We start from the raw sequence: 24861 nt of genomic DNA on the forward strand, positions 1-24861 counted from the left end.
CGTTCATCACTGAATGGGGTCGATACAGGTACTGTCGAGCCCCTCAAGGATTCCATGGATCAGGAGATGGCTACACCCGTCGGTTTGACGATATCACCATGGACATGGCTCGAAAAACTCGGTGTATAGATGACAGTCTCCTGTGGGACAACTCAATGGAATCCTCATTCTGGCACACAATTGAATATATAAACCACTGCGCCGATAGAGGGATTGTGTTTAACCCAGACAAGTTTCACTTTGCTGACATGGAAGTAGAATTCGCAGGGTTTCAAGTAACAGCGAACGGGGTCAAACCCACAAGAAGAATGACTGAAGCCATCCTGAGCTTCCCCACCCCGACAAATATTACTGGGGTTAGGTCCTGGTTCGGACTCATAAACCAAGTCTCCTATGCATTCTCACAAGCCGAAGTTATGGCCCCATTCCGAGAGTTGCTGAAAACAAAGGATAGGAAATTTTATTGGGATGAGACACTGGAACAGGTATTCCAAGAGTCGAAAAAAATAATAGTGAAAAGAATTGAAAAAGGCATCCAAACGTTCGAAATGAACAGAGCAACAGGACTCGCGACAGACTACAGCAAAACAGGGATATCGTATTTTCTGTTTCAAAAGCATTGCAGATGTGAGGGGGAATTAAACATGAGTTGTGGGGATGGCCATTGGAAACTCATCCTGGCGGGATCCCGTTTTACCAACGACGCGGAATCACGATATGCACCAGTGGAAGGTGAAGCCTTGGCTCTGATCTATGGGTTGGAATCATGCCGCATGTTCATACTCGGATGCCCAGACTTGGTGATTACAGTGGATCACTTACCGCTCGTAAAGATATTTTCAGACCGAGCCCTGGAGAATATAAAAAACCCACGCCTGTTAAACTTCAAGGAAAAGTCACTCATGTATAAATTCAAGATAAAACATCGACCGGGGAAACTCAACTTGGCCCCTGACTGTGCATCTCGGTACCCAGCGGGCACCCCACCAAGAGACCAGGACCAATCCATTGACACCGCAGTCAAAGCCGCCCTAACATCGATGTACGAGAATGATACTACGTTAAGAGCCATCACATGGGGAAGGATTGTGGCTGCGGCAGCCACAGATGAAGAATGCAGGACTTTGAAAGAGCTGATTCAAAATGGCTTCCCCCAGTCACGTAACAATATCCCAACCGTAGTTCGAGTCTTCTGGCCTATGTGTGAGGAATTATATTGCCTGGAAGGAGTGATCATCAAGGGGAACAAAATCCTAATACCTCGACAACTCCGTGCAGAGATATTGGAATCTCTTCATTCCGCTCATCAGGGTGTGAACGGAATGCTGGCGAATGCGAGACAACGACTATTCTGGCCAGGGTTGGATGCTAACATCAGGCAAACAAGAGCCCAGTGCCGCACGTGCAATGAAATCGCACCGTCTCAGCCCAGGGAACCCTTGATGTCCCCAGCAGACCCAGAATTTCCATTCCAACAAGTGGTGGTTGACTTCGTCCAGATGCAGGGTAGACACTTTATGGTATACGCAGACAGGTATACGGGATGGGTTGAAGTGGCCCTAATGACGTCAGGAAGAGCCAAGACGGTGTGCGATACCTTGAGGACTTGGTTCTGTACCTACGGCGTACCGGAAGAGATTTCGTCGGATGGTGGACCACCATTTGAATCCCAGGAATACGACTCCTTTTTGAGGAATTGGGGCATACGAAAACGTACCTCATCAGCGCATTATGCCCAAGGCAATGGCCGCGCAGAGTTAGCCGTCAAAACCGTGAGATGTATACTGGCGGACAATACGGACAGTTATGGACGCCTGTGCCATGATCGGGCAGCCCGAGCACTACTGACCCATAGGAACACGCCTGTCCAGGATCTGGACATGTCCCCGGCCATGATGCTGTATGGTCGGGTCATTAAAGACCACCTTCCTGTCCTGCGGGACAAATACAAGGTTCGAAAACAGTGGACAGAAATAGGCAAACTAAGGGAAGTAGCAATGGCCAAAAGACATATGAGGAACGAGCAGTATTACAACCAACATAGTCACCCACTCCGGGAACTCCAGGTAGGAGATTACGTCCAGATCCAGAACCAGGACGGGAACCACCCACGTCGATGGACAAAGACAGGGAGAATCGTGGAGACCCAGGGGTACCGGCAGTACCAAGCCGGGTCGATGGAAGCAATCGAGTGACATTGCGCAACCGTCGGTTTCTCCGTAGAATACACCCGGTAGTGGATGGCCCTCGTAACATCAGACAAGAAATCCCGAACCCACCTATAAATGTGGAGACCCCACAGGAACAACCTCCGGAGGAGGCAATGGAGGTGGAACAACACGCCGACACGGAATCCCCAAGCGAGCATGAGGAAGAAACGGAAGTGGAAGATACCACGGGAGGAGATACCCAAAAATACAGTCCTCCTCCGTTAAGGGAACCGTCAAGTCAGAGGACAAGAGCCCCAAGGGGTTTGTCGCCGCAAATGCGGGGGAAGTCGCACGGGTATTTCTCCACATAAAGGATGACCACAACAACTTGCTTTTGTGGTCACGAGGGGGAGGGGCATGTAGAGGCCAGAAAGGAGTTATCGCTCTTTCGCTCAGACTTGGCATAAGTGGAGTTATCCCCCTTATAAAAGAACAGAGGAATCGCCATTATGGGTTTACACTCATCGACGGCGACACGCTGTCGGATTGGGAAACCAGCTTGCTTAACGCAAACTGTACAGTAAGGTTAGGGGAAAATTGTTGAGCAAAGTGGGGCGGTTTTGACAATAAGTATACACACAGTGGCCCATTAGCTGAATTCTGTCTAGAAGTTGTGGTCTCGTGAAAGTCCACCAGATATAGCAGCAGAGTCCCTTTCTATGCGTGACATGGCGCTACAACTATCTTGATATAATACAACTGATGACAGAGCAGTCAGTCTAAGCATTAGCAAAGAGTTAGGGCTCCTGTACTGTCAGTCAGAAACAACAGTCAGACAAACTGTCAATCAGTTACCCTTAATCTCTCACACAAGTCCGGCCCAAATAAGTCATATGAGCACAAAAGGCATGTAAGCAAACCCAATTTTCTCAGTTTCTGAGAGAAAAAGTGAAATTTAAAATAGGGAATAGAGGAACGGTGTTCAATGTTCTAGTCAGAAAATAAAGCCAAGCACAAGGTGGCTCTGGTGAGTCCCTTGTATTGTACCTCTGGTTCGGCTAATAGACAAAGAAAAAGTGTGAAAGCCGACGATAGGCAGAGCCTATCTGCTCCTTAAGCAAGTTAGGTTTGCAAACCAAGAATTTGTTCAAGTCACCAGCTCCTGGAAGGTTGTCGACCATGACTGAGGAGGCCTTGCTCCACCAGTTTTATTATAAATTTTCTTTCTCTTAGATGGATTATCTGACAAGATCTACAGGTCCATCACACCGAGAGAGGTAACCCGTGCACCTGATTTTTACACCAAGTATTTTTATGAACCCGCATGAATGAAAATATTGAATATCTTACTGTAAAGTTTTTCTCTATTCTACATAGATAAGCGTAGGATTAGAGATAGATTCCCCTCTTACATTTACAAGAAATTGTATCTTTGAGAGAATCAATCTATTCTAGCAACTTATTTGTCTTAAAATAAATGAATAGGATATTAATAATAATTACTTGAATATGTAAGCGAATATAATATAAAGCAAAGAAAACAAAAGAAATGGTGGAACTAGACCTACATAAAGAGGTTACACACCACACGGATAGATAGATGCACTTAAGTTGGTGTTCTTCGAGTGATCTATGTTGGTCTAGCTAAAAGACCAGTGTCTCCACATGGAATGAATTGGGGTGCAAATATTAGCGTTTATTTGAGAGCAGTAAGAGGAAGGGGTGGAGGATCTGCCTTAAGAGCCACATGTGTGCTTTGATTTTAATACTTCATTCTTTTATTTAATTGGAACGGTGTAATTGTCGATTACTGTATTAATAATTTAAAACATACAAACTCATTTACCAAAGGTGATGAATGCTAGAAAAGAGATGTATATTTTCAATTTTTCTATTGTGTCTCTACATATATTGCTAACTATTGCTAATATATTACAAACAAGATGACATGTGAGAAAAATCTGGGAAAATAGAGTTTCAAGATAGCATGGAATATAGAAATGGAATAAAATAATACAATAAAATAAATTTCATTTTTTTCAGTAATATCTATTTTAAAGGCACATTAAGAGGTGATTAAAATTTTAAATAGATTTCAAGCTGTTTTTTTATGCAAGTCTCCATTACAAAATTTTATTATTGTATTTTATTGTATAACATGGGGAGTAGACTTTCCAGTTAAAATCAATTCAGATAAGAATGGGAGTTTGGAAATGTACTTAAAAATACATTATAAATACATTTAAAAATACAAACTAATTTTATAGAAAAAGTTAAGATAACAAAAGAATAAAAAAATTACAACTAAATTTTATTATGCTATCAGTTCAAAAGAGACTATAATATTTTGGAATAAGAAACCCACTTTAGGCCATGGCATTTCGAAGTCAAACGTTTCTCATCAGAAGAAGGGAGTAAAGACATATTATACAGAAAAGAAATTTTTTAAAAGATAGTATTGCCTCTATGGAAAGAGGATAAAAAAAAAGGAAGCTGTACTGAGACTGAAGCCGATTCTAGGGCTGCCAGCGACCACTGTAAAAGAGTAATAAAGAATGTGAGAGAGTTGTCATTAAGTCAAAAGTAGCTGAGCAGTGGCTTGGTTCCCACCAGTTTTGGCAAATAGCAAACAGGATCCTGAACAGAAGCATGTGTTCAATCCCAACCATCATCAATGGATCTGAGGTAATCTTGTAAGCATCAGACAAAGCCAAACTCTTTGTCAAGAAATTTGCAACTAATTATATCCTATGCGACCAAGGCCGTCAATCACCAGTATTTCCTCTTGTATCAGAAAACACACTATGCGACATAAAAATATCTGTGTGTGATGTTGCCAAGCTAATCAAAAACATTGATTCCAGTAAAGCAACTGGCCCTGATGGCGTTCCAATTATAGTGCTGAAAAAGCTTCAACCAAAACAAGTTCCCCTACTTACAAGGCTATTTAAGCATTGTCTAAAGGAGAGTTGCCTCCAAACACTCCATAAAATCTCATCAGTTTAAGTCTTACTCTCACTACAGACCAATAAGTCTCCTGTGCTTCATGAATAAGTTGCTGGAATCCATGTTAAATGGAGAAGTAGTAAACCACCTCAGCAAAAATAACCTTCTTAGTAACATGCAATATGGTTTCCATTCTGCTAGATCTACAGCAGATGTGCTTACAGTTATATCTTATAGAATTGGTGAATCTCTCGATGGAGACTACCTTTCTAGGGCAATTGCTCTTGACATATCAAAGGCCTTTGATAGAGTATGGTCCTAAATTTCAGTAGGCTGACCCTTTAAAAATCGATAAATACTAAACATCTATAGATTTCTATTGCTATTCCTGTAGATGAGAAGCCGGCTGATGGTCTACTTGTGTTGTATGGTTGTGGCTATGCAAACCTGTACTTATACTCTCTCTCTCTCTCTCTCTCTCTCTCTGTATATATATATATATATATATATATATATATATATATATATATACATATATATATATATATATATATATATATATGTATATATATATTTATATATAATATAAAATAGATACTTATTAGCCACAGTTTGTGCCCAGATTATAATTGATCTATATTAACTAGCAACTATATCTTTCTTTCACTTAGATGGGATAAAATACTGGTGATTACCTTTACATGAAAGCTAACACTTAAAGCACATTTCGAAACGCACATTAACCCTTATACTATAATTTCCAATTAGTCACTAATCCACAAACCACATTTGATCTTTTTTTAACCCTAGTAGATATTAACCTTAAATCTACACCCTATACTCATAGATACCTCCTTTCAAAACCTAACCACATCTTCCAATTTTAATCCTCTTCTGAGGAGTGTAACTTCAAAACAGATACTAATTCTTTGATACTAACTCTATTAATCCAAACTATCACTCCAGGGGCATAGAAATACCTGGCTTTGAAACCAGGCGTGGGGAAAACCCTTTTGGTGCTGATGGACTTGTAGATCTGGTGCAGGTCATCCATCTAGAAGGAAAACTCCGATTTATAAACCTGCGCCACTGACCTCATATGTTTTGCCACCAAACAGGAGAGGGAGGCCTCCTCAGTCCTTGATAACAACCTCCCTAGAGCTGATGATTTAATCAAATCACTGGTTTACAAACCTAAACTGCTTTAGGCTCTGCCTACCGCCCGGCTTCCATACTCCGTCTTTGCTTGTTAACCAGGAGTAGAAGTGCGGCTGCAGGGACTCATTAGAGACATCCAGTGTTTAGCCTTGTTTCCTGACTAGGGCAATAAATGCCGGCCCCCACATTTGCCTCATTCCCTTCCCCTATAGCTGGGCATCTTCGGGGTGCTTGTTCACCATATATGCTAACATGATTGGACTGCTTTATCATCAGTTGTATAATATCGTGATGTTTGTAGTTGCCATGTCATGCATGGAAAGAGGCCCTGCACTCTTCTCTGGTGGGCATTCCCGAGGCCACATTCCTATAGATGAGGAGCCGGCTGATGGTCTACTTGTGTTGCATGGTGGTTGCTATGCATGTCCGTTTTACCTAGCACCTCACCCTAGATCTGAAACTACAAAATAAAATAAAATAACAGCTCAGTCCAAAAAAAAAACGTCCAAACCAGACACACACTCAAAAATATTCCCTTCCTCCTTTGAGGCTTGTATTTACAAATATCCGTGGACTTAGAGCTAACTTTTTTTTTTTTTTTTTTTTTTACACAGTGATCACCACTTATCAAGGCCCGGAAGCCACTCAGGGATAAGGGTTATTGCAAGTGCATTACATTAGTGTGGAGATTTGATTAAGTGTTCAATTAGGGGGGGCGGTTCATTAGGAATTTGTTAACATTGGACTTGAAGACATCCAAGTTGTAGTCCGGAGGGAAGCAGGCAGACGGAACAGAGTTCCACAGGCGTGTAGTTCTAAGAAAGAAGCTTTGTTCATGGAATCCACGTTTTGATTTAGCCACAGATAAAGAGTGGGGGGAATTTTTCACAGTGGATTCAGCTAGACGGGTGTTCTTCGTGAAAGATTGGAGAGGGGGGACCAGGGATTGGAGTTCAGACGAGCACCTGCCATGAAAATAACGATAAAGCAAGGATAGGCTCGCAACGTCTCTTCTGTGGGAGAAAGGTTGCAGGGTAGAGAAAAGGGCATCCCTTACTAAACCACAAAGTCTATTTTGTACTCTGTCAAGGCATGATAGACTGTTTTTGGCAGCTCCTGCCCAGATATGGCAACAGTATTCCATCCTTGGACGTACTTGGCTTTTATATAGATAGAGAATTGCATCAGTAGTGAGATATCTTCTGGAGCGGTAGAACGATCCCACCATCTTTCCAGCGACCTTGGCAACAGACTTGATGTACGTGCTCCATTTCAGATCAGGAGTAAAGGTAAAACCCAGAAGCTTCTCAAAACACGGGGCCTCACCCAGACGAGAGCCATCCATCACAATTGATGCCAGCTGGGGATCAGAGTGTTGATAATGTAAGGATAAGAGTTTGGTTTTGGATGCATTAAAGGTAACCAGCCACATCTTCCCCCACTGAATCACGCGCTCGAGATCAGAGGAGAGAGAATCAGAGAGAACTTTGTCATTTACAGCCTTTGATGTGCTGCCGTAGATGGTCGTGTCATCAGCATAGATGTCAACGAATGATTTAAGTATGTGTTTAGGGAGGTCATTGATGTAGATCAGGAAGAGAGTTGGGCCCAGGATTGACCCCTGAGGGACTCCAGCATTTATATTGCAGGCCTCCGATTTTTGCCCATCTACCACTACTCTTATGAACCTATCGGAGAGAAATGATTTAATGATTGAGAAAACATTTCCAGTTATACTGTAGCTGGAAATCTTGTGAAGTAGACCCTTATGCCATACCTTGTCGAAGGCCTTTGATATGTCAAGAGCAATTGCCCTAGAAAGGAAGCCTTTGTCAAGAGATTTACTAATCCTGTGGGATATAACCGTCAGCACATCTGCGGTAGATCTTGCAGAGCGGAAACCATATTGTGTGTCACTAAGAAGGTTATTCCTGCTGAGGTGGTTGACTATTTCTCTATTTAATATGGATTCCAGCAACTTACTCATAACACACAGGAGACTTATTGGTCTGTACTGAGAGGGAGAGGACTTATCACCTGAATTCTTAAATACAGGGCAAACTGATGAGGTCTTCCAGGGGGTCGGAAAGCACTTCTCCTTAAGGCAGTGCTTAAATAGTTTCGTAAGTATGGGAGCAAGTTCTGGTTGAAGCTTTTTTAACACTATAATTGGGATGCCATCAGGGCCAGTTGCTTTACTGGAATCTAGGTTTTTTATTAGCTTGGCGACCTCATGCACGGATATTTGTATGTTACCTAGCTTAGATGGTGTCGAATCATTTGTTCTAGCAATCTCCCCGAATATCTTAGCACTAAGTGAAACTAACTTACACTCCTGCATCCCATCTAACCACTTTAACATGTCTGGTTATCTTCCACTTTGTCATAAAACTTGGACAAACACATTCATGGACTTGGTCTCTATATTCGTAACACCCTCTAGGGAATCTAAACTAGAATCAAGTGACCAGGCCTTCATATGCTTTAAACAAGCTTTAAAACATAACGTTAGCTACCTGTATTTTCTTTATCGCTCTCCATCAACCCAGCACTGTACTATAATCAATCATGTCTCTGACAGCATAGACATAGCACTCTCCTTTGACACTAGCGCCCAAATACATGGAGTTGGTGACTTTAACGCCCACCACAGAAATTGGCTTGGCTACTCTAACTACACTGACAGAGCTGGTAGCGTCATCCATAACTTTGCTATATCCCATTCCTTGACACAGACAGTACTATTCCCGCCCCGTTTCCCAGATCGTTAGGACCAGCAAACCTCGCTTCTGGATCTATTTCTGACAACAGTTCCTGAGGATTGTGTAACAAATATTGCCCACTCGGGAATGCTGATCAAGCTGTGATAATGATGGATATCACTCTAAACTCTTGACCCCGAGTTGAAGAGCCTTGGCTCCAAACGCCAAAGTACTACAATAAGGTTGACTCGGATGCCATTAGAGATCACATGGGGAAATATCTTTTCTCCTCCTGCTAAATAGTGTGTAAATGAGACTACGAAATGGTTCAAAGCAGCAATTGAAGCACATATTTCTACATGGAAGTTCTATTGCAAACCCCACTCTTCCCAATACAAGTACATCATATCATAAAAAAGCCTAGCCACCTCAAAAACATGTAGACTTGACCTCATTCTGGCTGTGCTATTAAAAAAATGCTCCGCTGAGGTTGTTCCAGTTCTCTCTAAACTCTTTAATAAATGCCATAACGAATTTTGCTTTTCTGGAAAACTGCTTTTGTTGTACCAGTTTACAAAAAGTCTGGAGAAAGACCTGACCCATTAAATTTTCACCCAATTAGCCTCCTTTTGCAAAAATATTTCAGTCTATAATTAATCAAGCTCTAGTCCACCACCTTACAACTGGTAAACTTCTGTCTGACACTCAATTTAGATTTAGACAAGGCCATTCTACTTCAGATATTCTAGCTGTAATCTCTGAACGTTTATACCAAGCACTGGATAAGGCAGAGGAAGGGAGGGTAGTGGTCCTAGATATATGTAAGGCTTTTGACAGGAGGATAGTCTTCTCATGAAAATAAAATCTTATGGTATTACTGGACGAATACTCAACACAATTAAATCCTTCTTAAATGAGAAAAGAATCCAGGTTGTCCTCGATGGGCATACGTCTAAACAATCTATCTATCTATCTATCTATCTATCTGTCTATCTATCTATCTATAAAAGTGAACGTGTCTGTCTGTCTGTGTACATTTCCCTACGCAATAACTTTGTCAATTTTAAGTCTATAGACTCGAAATTTGATATACAGGCTACTGAGATTTTGGAAAATCTTTGTGATCGGTTTTCGGCCAGAAATTTGGAAGTTAAGGGGTCAAAGTTCAAGGATTTGACGTTTGAGAACTATACCAAACTCCTCAGACAATTTTGGGTCTAAACACTTGAAATTTTAGATATAAGTTCCTTGGACATGGATCTAACTTAATAACTTGATTTGAGCCCAAAACAATAAATGTTAAGGGGTCATAGTAGGGGTCAAAGTTTAAAAAAATTGACCGCTTCTTTTATTTTTTTTTTGCTCAACATACACCTCCTGAAATGCTAGTATATCTATAAAAGTGAACGTGTTTGTGTATCTATCTGTGTGTGTGTGTGTGTGTGTGTGTGTGTGTGTGTGTGTTTGTTTACATTTCCCTACGCAATAACTTTGTCAATTTTAAGTCTACAGACTCGAAATTTGATATACAGGGTACTGAGATTTGAGAAAATCTTTGTAATCCGTTTTCGGCCAGAAATTTGGCTGTTAAGAGGTCAAAGTTCAACGATTTGACTTTTGAGAACTCTACCAAACTCCTCCGACAATTTTGGGTCTAAACACTTGAAATTCTAGATATAGGTTCATTGGACATGGATCTAACTTAATAACTTGATTTGAGCCCAAAACAATAAATGTTAAGGGATCATAATATGGGGTCAAAGTTAAAGAAAGTTTGTCCTCTGCGGGCTCTACCAAATTACTCAGACAATTTCTGGTCTAAACATTTGAAATTTGACATAAAGGGTATTCAGAGATAGGGCCAGATTTTTAATCGGTTTGGGTCGAAAATTTTCAGTTACCAATATATAAATGTATGTATTATGTATGTTTGCATGTGTGCCTAAAACTTTCGACAAAGGCGACGGATTTTATCAAGATCAGAATCGTTTTGAAGTTCGACCTTTCAGACGACAAATATCGAAAAATTGGCTAAAAACATTAATATCATCACTTTCAACAAGGCACTTTTCGACAGTGGGGGGCGCTTTTTTCGCCGATATTTTTGAAAGTTATCCTCTCCTTTCGATTGTCTAGCCTTAATTTAAACAGGAGTCACTTAAGGTTTGACGGTGGTCGTAACCGCAAAACCGTCAGGTTTTTTTTCCCATTCTTTTCCTTCTTCGCAGTACGGGTTTGAGCCTGCTTTCCTACTTTTTTTTTTTTGCTCAACATACACATCCAAACACCCGGGCAAGGCCGGGCTGAAATGCTAGTAGATCTATAAAAATGAAATTGTCCCTGTGTGTGTGTGTCTTTGTGTGTGTGTCTGTGTGTGTGTCTGTGTGTGTGCATTTCCCTGCCAAACTACCCTATCAATTTTCAATCGACTCGAGATTTGATATAAGAGGTATTGAGATTTAGGAAATTCTTTTTAATCGGTTTTCGGCCAGAAATTTGGCTGTTAAGGGGTCAAAGTTCAATGATTTGACCTTTGAAAACTCTACCAAACTACTCTGCCAATTTGGGGTCTGAACGCTTGAAATTTTATATGTTAGTTACTTGGAGATGGATCAAACTTTTTTATTTGATTTGAAGTTAAAGAAATTTGACCTCTGCGGTCTCTACCAAATTACTTAGCTTATTTTTGGATTAAACATTTGAAATTTTACATAAAGTGTATTCAGACATAGAGCAATCATTTTAATCGGTTTTTGGCCGAGAATTTGGCTGCTAAGGGGTCAACATTCAAAAGATTTTACATTTGCGGTGTGTAGCGAACTATTCAGCCAATTTTGGGTCTAAACATTTAAAATGTTACATAAAGGGTATTCAGACATGCAGCAAGCTTTTTAATCAGTTTTGAGTCGGAAATTTGGGTGCCAAGAGGTCAAAGTTGAATTAGTTGACCTTTGCAGACTCTACCAAACTCCTCCGCCAATTTTGGGTCTAAACACTTGACATTTTAGATGTAGGTTACCTGGACATGAGTCAAACTTTGTAATAAATATATATATATATATATGCACATAAAGTTATGAACAGTACATAGGGCCCGCAGGCTGAACAGCTAGTATGATACAAATGCGGGTGTACCTCAGGGATTGATCCTTGGTCCTTTATTATTTCTGATATTCATAAATGACTTACCTGATAAAATTGTCTCTGAGATGGGTATATTTGCCGATGACACCACGCACTATAGTAGGCACGTGGGGGAAAACTAATGAGCACATATCTAAGATAATGGGTGAAACCCTCAAAGAAGACCTTCAGTCTGTAGTGGAATTGAGTCAAAAATGGATGGTAATGTTCAACGCTGCCAAGACAAAGCTCGTTTCCTTTAATAATTACATGAAACTTTACCAACCACTAATAGCTATGGCTAGAGATACATTACCTGAAAGTACTTCCTTCAAACTCGGTAGCTTAACGTTCACAGGGAACATGAGTTGGAATAGATACATCGAGATCATTGCCAAGGTTGCTGCAAAGAAGTGGGCTCTCTCTACCGTGCTACAAAGTTACTTACGCCTGCAAGTGCCACCATTCGCCCATATATGGAGTATTGCTGCCACATTTGGGCTGGTACATCTGCTGCTAGTCTCTCCCTCCTGGACAAGATTCAAAAGACAGTCGCCAACATGATAGGTCCTGAACTTTCATGTAAGCTTCAGCCCCTGCCCCGTCGATGAAATGTTGCATCTCTCTGCCTGTTTTACAAATATTTTAATGATGGACTCTCTGACAAATTACAAATACTTGTACCTCCTCAACGAAAATATTCCCGACAAACCCGACAAGCAGCAAAGTCACACCCCTACACAGTAGATGATCCCCTAGATGTAAGAAAGCCTTCTACTCTAATAGTTTCTTTCCCAGAACTACTAGACTTTGGAATTCTCTTCAGGGTTTTGCTTCCCCAACTGTACTGACATGCAGAAGTTCAAGTGTAATGTGAACAGACATCTTGCTGCTAAACTCTCTACATAGTACCCCTGCAGCTTAGGTCCCTGATAGTATCCCAGTACATCAAAGTGGCAATGTGTCTTGTTTGGGGTAAAAATGTAATAAAACAAAAAGAAAAAACTGGTAAAACAAAACAGGAAAATCATGTAAAAAATAATTGGACTTAAGGAGTCGGAGGCGGATAAAAAATTCCAACTCCAACTCCGACTCCTAGTTATTTTATAAATCCGACTCCGACTCCGACTCCAGTTAAGACCGCCAACTCCTTCCGACTCCGACTGTCACAACCTTGGTTGTGACAGTCATTCTAAATCTAATCTCACATTATTCTGCTGATAGTGTTTGACCTGTACTATTGGTTAAAACATCATGAATAAATGTTACCCAATAAAGATCGGAATGGAAAAAAAAAAGTCTCGGCCTGCAAAGCTTGAAATTCATTCATGCAAACCAGAATTGCAACATCGATTTGTTTCAAAGATTCCGATGATAACGCCGATTGCAATTTCAGACCTCTTGTGTAAATAACGTTTGATTTTTTTTTTTTGCATTTCCGCCTGTAGTCAATTGTATCGTTTTATTTCAAATAACTACAGCGGCGATAATGGTTACACAATAAAACATCACCAGGCGTATTTTATCTTTTTATTCATTGGTTCCCCAGAAAAAAAGGAAAAAACTACAGAAATGGAACACAAAGAAAAAAAGTAAGAAAGTTATAATGTGATCTACCTCCATTGCAAACATACATCAATTCACAAACGATGGCTTAGACATACGCCTTCTATTTTATCCTAAACGCAATATATATATATATATATATATATATATATATATATATATATATATATATATATATATGTGTGTGTGTGTGTGTATGTGTGTTTATTTGGTAAGTTATGTAAAAATATATGGCATATACAGAATTTAAAGCAGTGAATTCTGTGTAGTTTTATTGCTATATATTTTTTTTTATTACATTTTCACCCCAAACAAGGCAAATTGCCACTTTGGTGTAGGGGGCTACTATCAGGGGCAACAACTACTGGGGTACTATGTAGGGATTTGGGCAGCAAGATGTCGGTTCACGTTACACTTGAACTTCTGCATGTCAGTACTGTTGGGGAAGCAGGGACCTGGAATGGAATTCCAGAGTCTAGCGGTTCTGGGGAAGAAACTATTGGAGTAAAAAGATCTTTTACATCTAGGGATCTCTACAGTGTGGGGGTGGGATTTAGCAGCCTGTCGGGTTTGTCGAGGGTGCTCACGTCGTGGGGGCACAAGTGATTGCAGTTCGTCAGAGCATTCACCAATAAAATACTTGTAGAAAAGGCAGAGGGATGCAACATTTCGTCGATGGGACAGAGGCTGAAGCTTAGATGCCAGTTCAGGGCCTATCAGGTTTGCGACTCTCTTTTGAACCTTGTCAAGAAGCGAGAGACTAGTAGCAGATGCACCAGCCCAGATGTGGCAGCAATACTCCATACATGGGCGAATGGTGGCCTTATAGAGGTACAGGATACTTTCGGGTGTTAGTAGTTTTCTAGCACGGTAGAGAGAGCCCACCTTTCTTGCAGCGGCCCTGGCAATACCTTCAATGTAATTGTTCCAACTCATGTTTCCTGTGAACGTTAGGCCAAGGAGTTTGAAAGATGGACTCTCAGATAAAGAGTCGTTGGCCATTGCTATGGGTGGTAGAGAGGGTTTCTTGTAATTATTGAATGAAACTAGTTTAGTCTTGGCAGCATTGAATGCGACCAACCACTTTTGTCCCCATTCCACTACAGATTGGAGGTCTTCCTCTAGTGTTTCTGCTATTTCTTTAGAAATGTGTTCATTCGTCTTCCTGTCGTGCCCGCCATAGAGTGTAGTGTCATCAGCATATATACCTAGCTCAGAGGCAATGTTGTCGGGGAGGTCATTTATGAATATCAGGAACAATAGAGGTCATAGGATAGAACCCTGGGGCACTCCCACATTTATATCATATTGTTTGGATGTACGACCGTCGAGGACAACCTGGATTTTTCTCTTATCTAAGAAGGATTTAATTATGTTAAGTATTCTACCAGTGATACCGTATGATCTGATTTTACTGAGGAGACCCTCATGCCATACCCTGTCAAAAGCCTTAGATATATCTAGAGCTACCGCTCTGCCCTCCCCCACTTTGTCCAGTGAATGGTATATACTTTCAGAGATCACCGTTAGGATGTCTGCTGTGGAACGGGCTTGTCTAAATCCATATTGTTTGTCAGTCAGAAGTTTAGCATCTGTAAGAGTATGGACTAGAGCATGGTTAATTATGGTCTCAAATATTTTGGCAAAAAGTGGGAGGAGGCTAATGGGGTGATAATGTGATGGGTCTGTCCTTTCGCCAGAATTCTTGAATACTGGTACAACAGAAGCAGTTTTCCAACAGCCCGGAAAGCAAGCTTCATTAAGGCATTTGTTGTAGAGTTTGGAGAGAACTGGAGCTACTTCGGCTGAGCACTTTTTTAATAGTACAGCTGGGATAAGATCGGGTCCATATGCTTTTGAGGTGTCAAGGTTTTTATGATAGCATGCACCTGAGCAGGGGTGGTTGTCAGATCGTCTAGTGTGGCGTCTGTCCGCATAGGAAGTCAGGTAGGGGGTGGTTGGAAGGATCCAGTGTGGAGTTTGAGGCAAACCGACTGGCAAGCATATTAGTCTTGTCGGTTGCTGAGGAGACAACCTCGTGATTGTTGGTTAGTGGGGGAATTGTTGATTGCCCATTATTTACTACACTGTTGTAGATTTTCCAGAAGTCTCGAGTTCCTAGTTTTTGTGCTTCGATGCGCTTTTTAGTGGTTTCAGTAAATTCTCTCTTAGCTGTCGCTATTTCTTTCTTAACGTTATTTCTAGCTTCTATATACTTCAGTCTGTTTGAACTGGACTTATGTCGGTTAAACTTACGGTATGCATGCTGCTTTTGAGCAATAGCAGTTGCACAAGTCGACGTAAACCATTGGGGAGGGTGGGGCTTACTATAAAATTTCCGCATGGGAAAATGCGCTTCCATTGCAGTTTTGAACCAGTCAGTCGTCTCGTTTGCACATTGTTCAGCAGGGAGAGAGAAAATATTTCTCCATGGAGCATCTCTAATTAGTTACCTGATGGCTTCCCAGTCAGCCTTTTTATAATATCTCGTTGTTTTGAGCACTGGCTCTTCAGTTTTGGCTCTAGAGTTTAGGGCGATTTCAACCATTATTACTGCATGATCAGCGTTCCCGAGTGGGCTCTGGGCCTTCGTTATGCAGTCATCGGGAACTGTGGTCAAAATCAGATCTAGAAGTGATGCGTGTTGTTCTTGCTGGTCAGGTAAACGGGTTGGAAACGTAACAATTTGTGATAGGGAGTGAGCTATAGTGAAGCTATGGGTTGTGCTGCCCGCTGCAACCGTGTGAGTAGAGAATCCAAGCCAGTTTTTGTGGTGGACATTAAAGTCACCAAATACATATATTTATGCGCTAGTGTCGAGGGACAGTGCCGTGTCTATGCTGTAAGATACTTTGTTTATTATGGAGCAGTCCTGAGTCGAGGGAAAGCGGTAGATAAAATAATAGTATCTAATATTGTGTTGCATGTTTAGTCTAAAGCACATAAAGGCTTTATCATCTGTTTCTAGGTTTGTTTCTCTAGTCAAGGGAAGGGCATTACGAATGTAAACTCCAAGTCCGTGCATATGTCTGTCAGAGTCCTTACGGCAGAGTGGGAGATATCCAAGCATGTTAAAGTGGTTAGAGGGAATGGAGGAGTGTAGGTTAGTCTCGCTTAGTGCTAAGATATCCGGGGTATTTGTTAAGAGAAATGCTTCAACATCAGCTAAGTTAGTTCTAAGCCCACGGATATTTGTGAATGAGAGCCTCAAGGGAGGAGGCAAGTTGAATTTGTTTGTCCCTAATCCTGGTTTAAGCTTATTTTTAGATTGTACTGTCGTCATATTTTTTTTTTTTTAAGAGTTTCGGTAAGGGGGAGCTAAACAAGAGGTTATGCAGAGCTTCAGACATGCATCACAAGTAGACCATCAGTTGACCTTTCTCCAATTAGGATTGTGGCCTCAGGAAAGCCCACCGGGGATGAGTGCAGGGTCCCTTTCCATGCGCGTCATGGCACTACAAACAACCCGATATTATTCAACTGTTGATGGAGCAGCCGCTCTAAGCGCTACCAAAGAGTTAGGGCGCCTGTACTACCAGTCGGGAACAGCAGCCAGGAACTGTCAATTCGGTACCCTCAACCCATTAGAAGAAGGTCAACCCAATCTAATTGCTCAGGCATATCTTATACTCAAGCACTCCCAAATGTTCAGTTTTAGGGGTGGGGCGTGCTGGGAATGGGGAAAAACGGCGTTCGTTGCCCTAGCCAGGAAACAAGATCTACCGCTGGGTGTTTCTGTCGAATCACTGAGATAGTGTCTCTGCGCTTGACTAATAGGCAAATAAGGAGTATGGAAGCCTGGCGATAGACAGAGCCTATCTACTCCTTAAGCAATTTAGGTTTGCAAACCGGTGAATTTGTTTGAGTCACCAGCTCTAGGAAGGTTGTCATCCAAGACTGAAGAGGCCTCTCTTCCCTTTGGTTTAGTTTCAGAGTTTTCCTTCTCCTAGACGGATGATCTGGGAAGACCTACTGGGTCCGTCAGCCATGAAAGGGTTTTCTCCGCGCCTAGGTTCTAATCCAGGTATTTCTGCGACCCCGTGTGGTTAGTGTTACTGGGTTAGTTTGTGGGGGATTATATCTCTAATGATTAGTTACACTCCTCAAAGTGATTTAGGGACATGCTATTTACTTGTTAATGGATAAAGTGGGTGGGTGAAGTTCATGCAGTGTAAGCGTCTATGATTGTAAGAGGGCTTGTTAGGGAGGAAATAATGTGGTTTTAGTCTTACCCTTTTTTATTTTATTTATGTTAGCTTAGGTCTAGGATAATGTTACAGTATGAGTAGGTATTAAGAATTGAGCTACGAGTTGTGCCCGAGCTATTTTAGATGATAGGAGGGTTAAGATGTAAGTGCAATATAGTATGGATAAGACAGCAAGTTTTGAGTCATGCGTAATTAGGTGAATAGATATATGGGCAGGTTTTCAGTAGGTGCGAATAGAGTTGAAATTGTAGGTATTTTCTAGTAAGAGTCATGGGAAATTTTGCATAACAAGGAGTGTCGTTTCAATAACGTATTAATCGTTGCAAAACTCGAGGAGACAGTTGTGTAGTGCAGATCGCTTTGTTTCTGAGTACTTTGGCTGTTTAGTACCTGCCTCTGTGTGGATAGGCTGTTAAATCCCTTACTGGATAGGAATGAGCTGTAATGCATGCCTTAGAGGTAGAAATGTATAGATGTTTAGTGATGGCTATTAAAACAGTTTGCATGTGAGGGATTAATATATATTTAAATAACTTAAAACCTATCTCAACTCACGTATTGAGCACTGTTGAAATAAATACTGAACATGGATACATAAAATATTAAATCCTCCTTACAAAATTTTATGCAGATAATAATAATAATAATAATAATAATAATAATAATAATAATAATAATAATAATGGGTCTAATGGTTGCTATATTACCGGGACTGGAAGTGGGGATGAGCCCCACTCTCCTATAAAGCAGTCCCAAGGATGCTCAAATCTATAGCCTTTGACAATCTAAGTCTTCTCTTAACTCTCTTCGTGTGGCTTTGTCTCTAAATCTAGTGGACCTGTGTTACTGACAGGGTTGGGGTACATCAAGGGAGTAACTGGCGCCTCAAAGTCAGTAGCTCTGGGTAGATGGTGCTCGACAATTTGGTAGTACCAATCATCGAGGAGAAGGAAAAACTTGATTTCAAACCGCTAGAGATGGTGCCCCCCCCCCCCAAAAAAAAACACTGATTTGATTTTCTGTAACATTCACAACCTTAACTTTCATACCATGTGCGTCAAGGGTAATCTTCCGAAAATTAGAGAATATCACCATTGCAAAACAACACACGAATTCTCTATTACAAGTATTTTAATGGGATATGTTTTGATGAACTCATTGCATTTCTGCCACCTCACGTACATACTCCTGACAAACTCGCTTAGCAACAAAATCACACCCCTTCACCATTGAGGTCCATAAATGCCAGAAAGCTTACTACTCGAACAACTAGACTTTGGAATTTCCTTCCTGCTACCTACTTCCCTGACTGTACTGATATGCAGAAGTTTAAATGTAACGTAAACCAACATCTTGCTAATCTTTCCTAGGCATGGTCCAAAATAATAGCCCCTTATATCCGAGTGGTAATATTCTTCGTTAGGGATGAATGTGAGTAAAAAAAAAATTCCATTTTCCACCATGTAAAAAAAAAAATTATGATGATGGCGTATTACATCGAAATATGATTTTCAAACAAATAAATGTTTGTTTATTTTACAAAATATTGCGTTGTGATTTGGTTTATAATGTTGTATATTGGTTTATATTGGAGGAGATGATATATTAAAACGTGTCATGTGTTATCTAGTGGATGTAAGATATTGTTCTTTTAACAGACAGATAATAAACGTATAAATCGTATGTATGTTGTTTAGCCAGGAGGACATGATATTGATGTGTAAACTGAATAATGTTGTATCAGACTTATCACACGGGATATTTTTACAGTTCATATGTAAGAAGAATAATATATGCCTCATACCTTTTTCTTGAAGAGTTCTTCCGTATCTTCCTGCTGCTCCGTGATGAACCATGAAACGATCAGCACCAACCAATTGAGACATCTGTTCTTATTTGTGAAACCTTAAAACAACTCTTTATATCTTTATAATATAAATTTATTACAGTTGTCTCAAATGGTTTTTACAGGATCTGCAGTTTCTACATTTTCTATTCTTACAGCCCGCTCCTAGCTGTCTGTCCACCCTTGTCTAGACGTCTGCCTGCTCTGGTGGTCAATCCTCAACTCTCTGAATCTCTCCAAAACTAACTACATCTCGTGTTCTCTTACGTCACCTAATTACGTGTCTAATACCAATCTAATCCACAACTAATTATTTGTTTATTCAAAACCCCGAAATAATGTTTACATATATTTTCTATTTTCACATTCTTTTTGCGATTCACACGGAAATCATTTCTTTCGCAATTTAATTGTTTATTCTTCTAATCATAATAACTGATCCAGCGACCATCCGTCGCTCGAATCAATTAACAAGACTACAATAACAATAATAATAATGTTTTAACCCTTGACCCCGCTTGCCACAGTTAACTGATACTACGCTATGATCACAGCCTAAAGGGTCATAACATTACAATAATTGTATATCATAGGTATTTCATTTTTAACTAAATATTATTTCTAAATCAGACTTGTAAAATGTTCGATTTATTTCAATTTGTCACAGCTATTTATTTTTACTTGAAAGAGAAACTAACCCTGTAACATTAACTAACCATGCGGAGTCGCAGAAATACCTGGACTAGGACCCAGGCGCGGAGCAAACCCTCTCAGGGCTGATGGACCCAGTAGATCTTCCCAGATCAACCGTCTAGGAGAAGGAAAACTCTGAAACTAAACCAAAGGGGAGGGAGGCCTCTCTAGTCTTGGATGACAACCTTCCTAAAGCTGGTGACTCAAACAAATTACCGGTCTGCAAACCTAAGTTGCTTAAGGAGTAGATAGGCTCTGTCTATCGCCGGCTTTCATACTCCTTCTTTGCCTATTAGTCAAGCGCAGAGACACTATCACAAGTGAATCGACAAAACACTTAGTGGTAGATCTTGTTTTTTGTCTAGGGTTAGGAATGCTGTTCCCACACTCCCACCCCTCAAAACTGGACACTTGGGAGTGCTTGAGTACCACACATGCCTGTGCAATAAGATTGGGGTGATCTTTTTCTGATGGGCTGAGGGTACCAGATTGACAGTTCCTGGCTGCTGTTTCCGACTGGTAGTACAGGCGCCCTAACTATTTGGTAGCGCTTAGAGCGGCTGCTCCATCAACAGTTGTATAATATGGGATGTTTGTAGTGCCATGTCGGGCATGGAAACGGGCCCTGCACTCATACCCGATTGGGCTTTCCTGAAGCCACAGTCCTAGTCGAAGAAAGGTCAGCTAATGGTCTACATTTGTTGCATGTCTGATACCATGCATAACCTCATGTTCAGCCCCCCCTCACCTAACTGAAACTCTTTAAAAACATGATGACCGTACAATAAAAAAAAAAAGCTTAAACCAGGTCTAGGGACAAACAAATCCAACTTGCCTCCTCCCTTGAGGTTTGCATTCACTAACATCCGTGGGCTTAGAACTAACTTAGCTGATATTGAAGCATTTCTCTTAACAAATACCCCGGATATCTTAGCACTAACGAGACTAACCTACACTCCTCCATCCCCTCTAACCACTTTAACATGCCTGGCTATCTCCCACTCTGCCGTAAGGAATCTGACAGAAATATGCACGGACTTGGAGTCTACATTCGTAACACCCTCCTCCTGACTAGAGAAACAAACCTAGAAACGGACGATCAAGCCTTTATGTGCTTTAGACTAAACATACAACATAACATTAGATACTTTTATTTTCTCTACCGCTCTCCCTCGACCCAGGACGGCACCATAATAAACAAAGTATCTTACAGCATAGACACAGCACTCTCCCTCGACACTAGCGCACAAGTACATGTATTTGGTGACTTTAAAAAACTGGTTTCGATTCTCTACTCACACAGATGCAGCGAGCAGCACAACACATAGTTTCGCTATATCTCACTCCCTATCACAAATGGTTACGTTTCCAACCCGTTTCCCTGTCCAGCAAGAACAACACGCATCACTTCTAGATCTGTTTCCCGAGGATTGTATAACAAATGCTGACAGCCCGCTCGGGAACGCTGATCATGCAGTGATAATGGTTGAAATTGCCCTAAACTCTAGAGCAAAAACTGAAGAGCCAGTGCTCAAAACAACGAGATATTATAAAAAGGCTGACTGGGAAGCCATCAGAGATCTTATCAGAGATGCCCCATGGGGAAATATTTTTTCTCTTCCTGATGAACAGTGCGCAAATGAGACCACTTAATGGTTCAAAACAGCAATTGAAGCACATGTTCCCATGCAGAAATTTTATAGCAAGCCCCACTCTCCCCAATGGTTTACTTCGACTTGCACAACTGTTATTGCTCAAAGGCAGCATGTATACTGCAGATTAAACCGACATAAGTCCAGTAAAAACAAACAGAAGTATATAGAAGCTAGAAGTAACGTAAAGAAAGAAATAGCGACAGCTAAGAGAGAATTTACTGAAACCACTAAAAAACGAATCGAAGCACAAAAATTAGGAAATCGTGACTTCTGGAAAATCTACAACAGGGTAGTAAATAATGGGCAATCAACAATTCCCCCACTAACCAACAATCACGACGTTGTTTGCTCAGCAACCGACAAGGCTAATATGCTTGTCAGCTGGTTTGCCTCGAACTCCACACTGGACCCTTCCAACCACCCCCTGCCTGCCTTTGCGGACAGACGCCACGCTAGACAATCTAAAAAGTACCCCTGCTCAGGGACACGCTATCATAAAAACCTTGACACTTCAAAAGCATGTGGACCCGATCTCATTCCAGCTGTGCTATTTAAAAAGTGCTCAGCCGAAGTAGCTCCAGTTCTCTCCAAACTCTACAACAATGCCTTAATGAATCATGCTTTCCAGGCTGTTGGAAAACTGCTTCTGTGATACCAGTATTCAAGAATCCTGGCGAAAGAACTGACCCATCAAATTATCGCCTCATTAGCCTCCTCCCACTTTTCGCCAAAATATTTGAGACCATAATTAACCATGCTCCAGTCTGGCACCTTACAGATGCTAAACTTCTGACTGACCAACAATATGGATTTAGACAAGCCTGTTCCACCGCAGACATCCTCACTGTAATCTCTGAACGTATATACCATTCACTGGGCAAAGCGGGGGGGGGGGGGTCAGAGCGGTAGCTCTAGATATATCTAAGGCTTTTGACAGGGTATAGAATGAGGGTCTCCTCAGGAAAATTAAATCATACGGTATCAGTGGTAGAATACTAAACATAATTAAATCCTTCTTAGATAAGAGAAAAATCTAGGTTGTCCTAGACGGTCGTACATCTAAACAGTGTGATATAAATGCGGGAGTGCCTCAGGGGTCTATCCTTGGACCTCTATTGTTCCTAATATTTATTAATGACCTCCCCGACAAAACTGCCTCTGAGCTAGGTATATATACTGATGACACCACACTCTATAATAGGCGTGACAGGAAAACAAATGAACACATAACTAAAGAAATGGCAAAAAACACTAGAGGAAGACCTCCAATCTGTAGTGGAATGGGGACATAAATGGATGGTCACATTCAATGCTGCCAAGACTAAACTAGTTTCCTTCAATAATTACAAGAAACCTTCTCTGCCACCAATAGCAATGACCAGTGACTCCCTGTCTGCGAGTACATCTTTTAAACTCCTTGGCCTAACGTTCACAGGAAACCTGAGTTGGTACAATTATATTGAAAACATTGCAGGGCCGCTGCGAAAAAGGTAGGCTCTCTCTACCGTGCTAGAAAACTACTGACACCTGAAAGTATCCTGTACCTCTATAAGGCCACCATTCGTCCATGTATGGAGTATTGTTGTCACATTTGGGCTGGTGCATTTGCGGCTAGTCTCTCCCTCCTAGACAAGGTTCAAAGGAAAGTCGCCAATCTGATTGGCCATGAACTGGCATCTAAGCTTCAGCCTCTGTCCCATCGATGAAACGTTGCATTTCTCTGCCTGTTCTACAAGTATTTTAATGGTGAATGCTCTGACGAACTGCAGACACTTGTGCCCCCACGACGTAGACACCCTCGACAAACCCGACAGGCAGCTAAATCCCACCCCACACAGTAGAGATCCCTAGATGTAGAAGATCTTTCTACTCCAGTAGTTTCTACCCCAGAATCGCTAGACTCTGTAATTCCATTACAGGTCCCTGATTCCCTAACTGTACTGACATACAGAAGTTCAAGTGTAACGTGAACCGACATCTTGCTGCCCAAATCCCAACATAGTGCCCCAGTAGTTTCTGCCCCTGATAATAGCCCCCTACACCAAAGTGGCAATGTGCCTTGTTTGGGGTGAAAATGAAAGAAAACAAACAAACAAACAAACAAACAAACAATAATAAAGAAATAATTCCGAGTGAATTCTATCCATAAACATGTTAATTGGCAGTTGCATACCTTGACTGCTCCGCTATCAAAAAAAAAAGAAAAAAAAAGAAAAGAATAAAATAAAATAAAATAAAATAAATAAAGAAAAAACCCTACGAAACTCGTATTCGTCGTCAACATGTGTTCATTTCTTATGACTATGTAAAAACATGAAAATATAAACAAAAAAATTACTGTTTTTAGTGCACATGCACTCATATTGAGGACCCAATTACAGCTTTAAAAGTTCATCGTTCATTCGTAAAGAAGTCGATCCACCCAATACCACTAATATATAGCATATTATGAAGATCAAAAGAAAGTCAGTATTGTACTTTAATAATGCCAACACCATGTTTATTTTGGGCAAACGTCCAATGATGGAATAACTGTGATTAAATACCTTAAAAATTGAAGCAAACCTGTTTTTGTGCAACCTAGAGTGTCCGGTGCAGACAAAAAGTATAAATAAAAATAAATGGTCGCTGCTTCTCTTTATTTGCTTGCGATCTTATCACCTTATATGCAAATAAGATGCTTCCGCATTATTTTCAAAGACTAATTTAATTTGGATTTGGATGTTGGAGTAGCAAGTTCTGACAGAAGTGTGCCAAGTTTTGAACTAGCGAGTTTTGACAGCAGTGTCAAATCTGATAAGAGTGAGTTTTGAC

Source organism: Euprymna scolopes, chromosome 11 (assembly GCF_053919585.1).
Source record: "Euprymna scolopes isolate OS-2025 chromosome 11, ASM5391958v1, whole genome shotgun sequence".
Classification (NCBI taxonomy): domain Eukaryota; kingdom Metazoa; phylum Mollusca; class Cephalopoda; order Sepiida; family Sepiolidae; genus Euprymna; species Euprymna scolopes.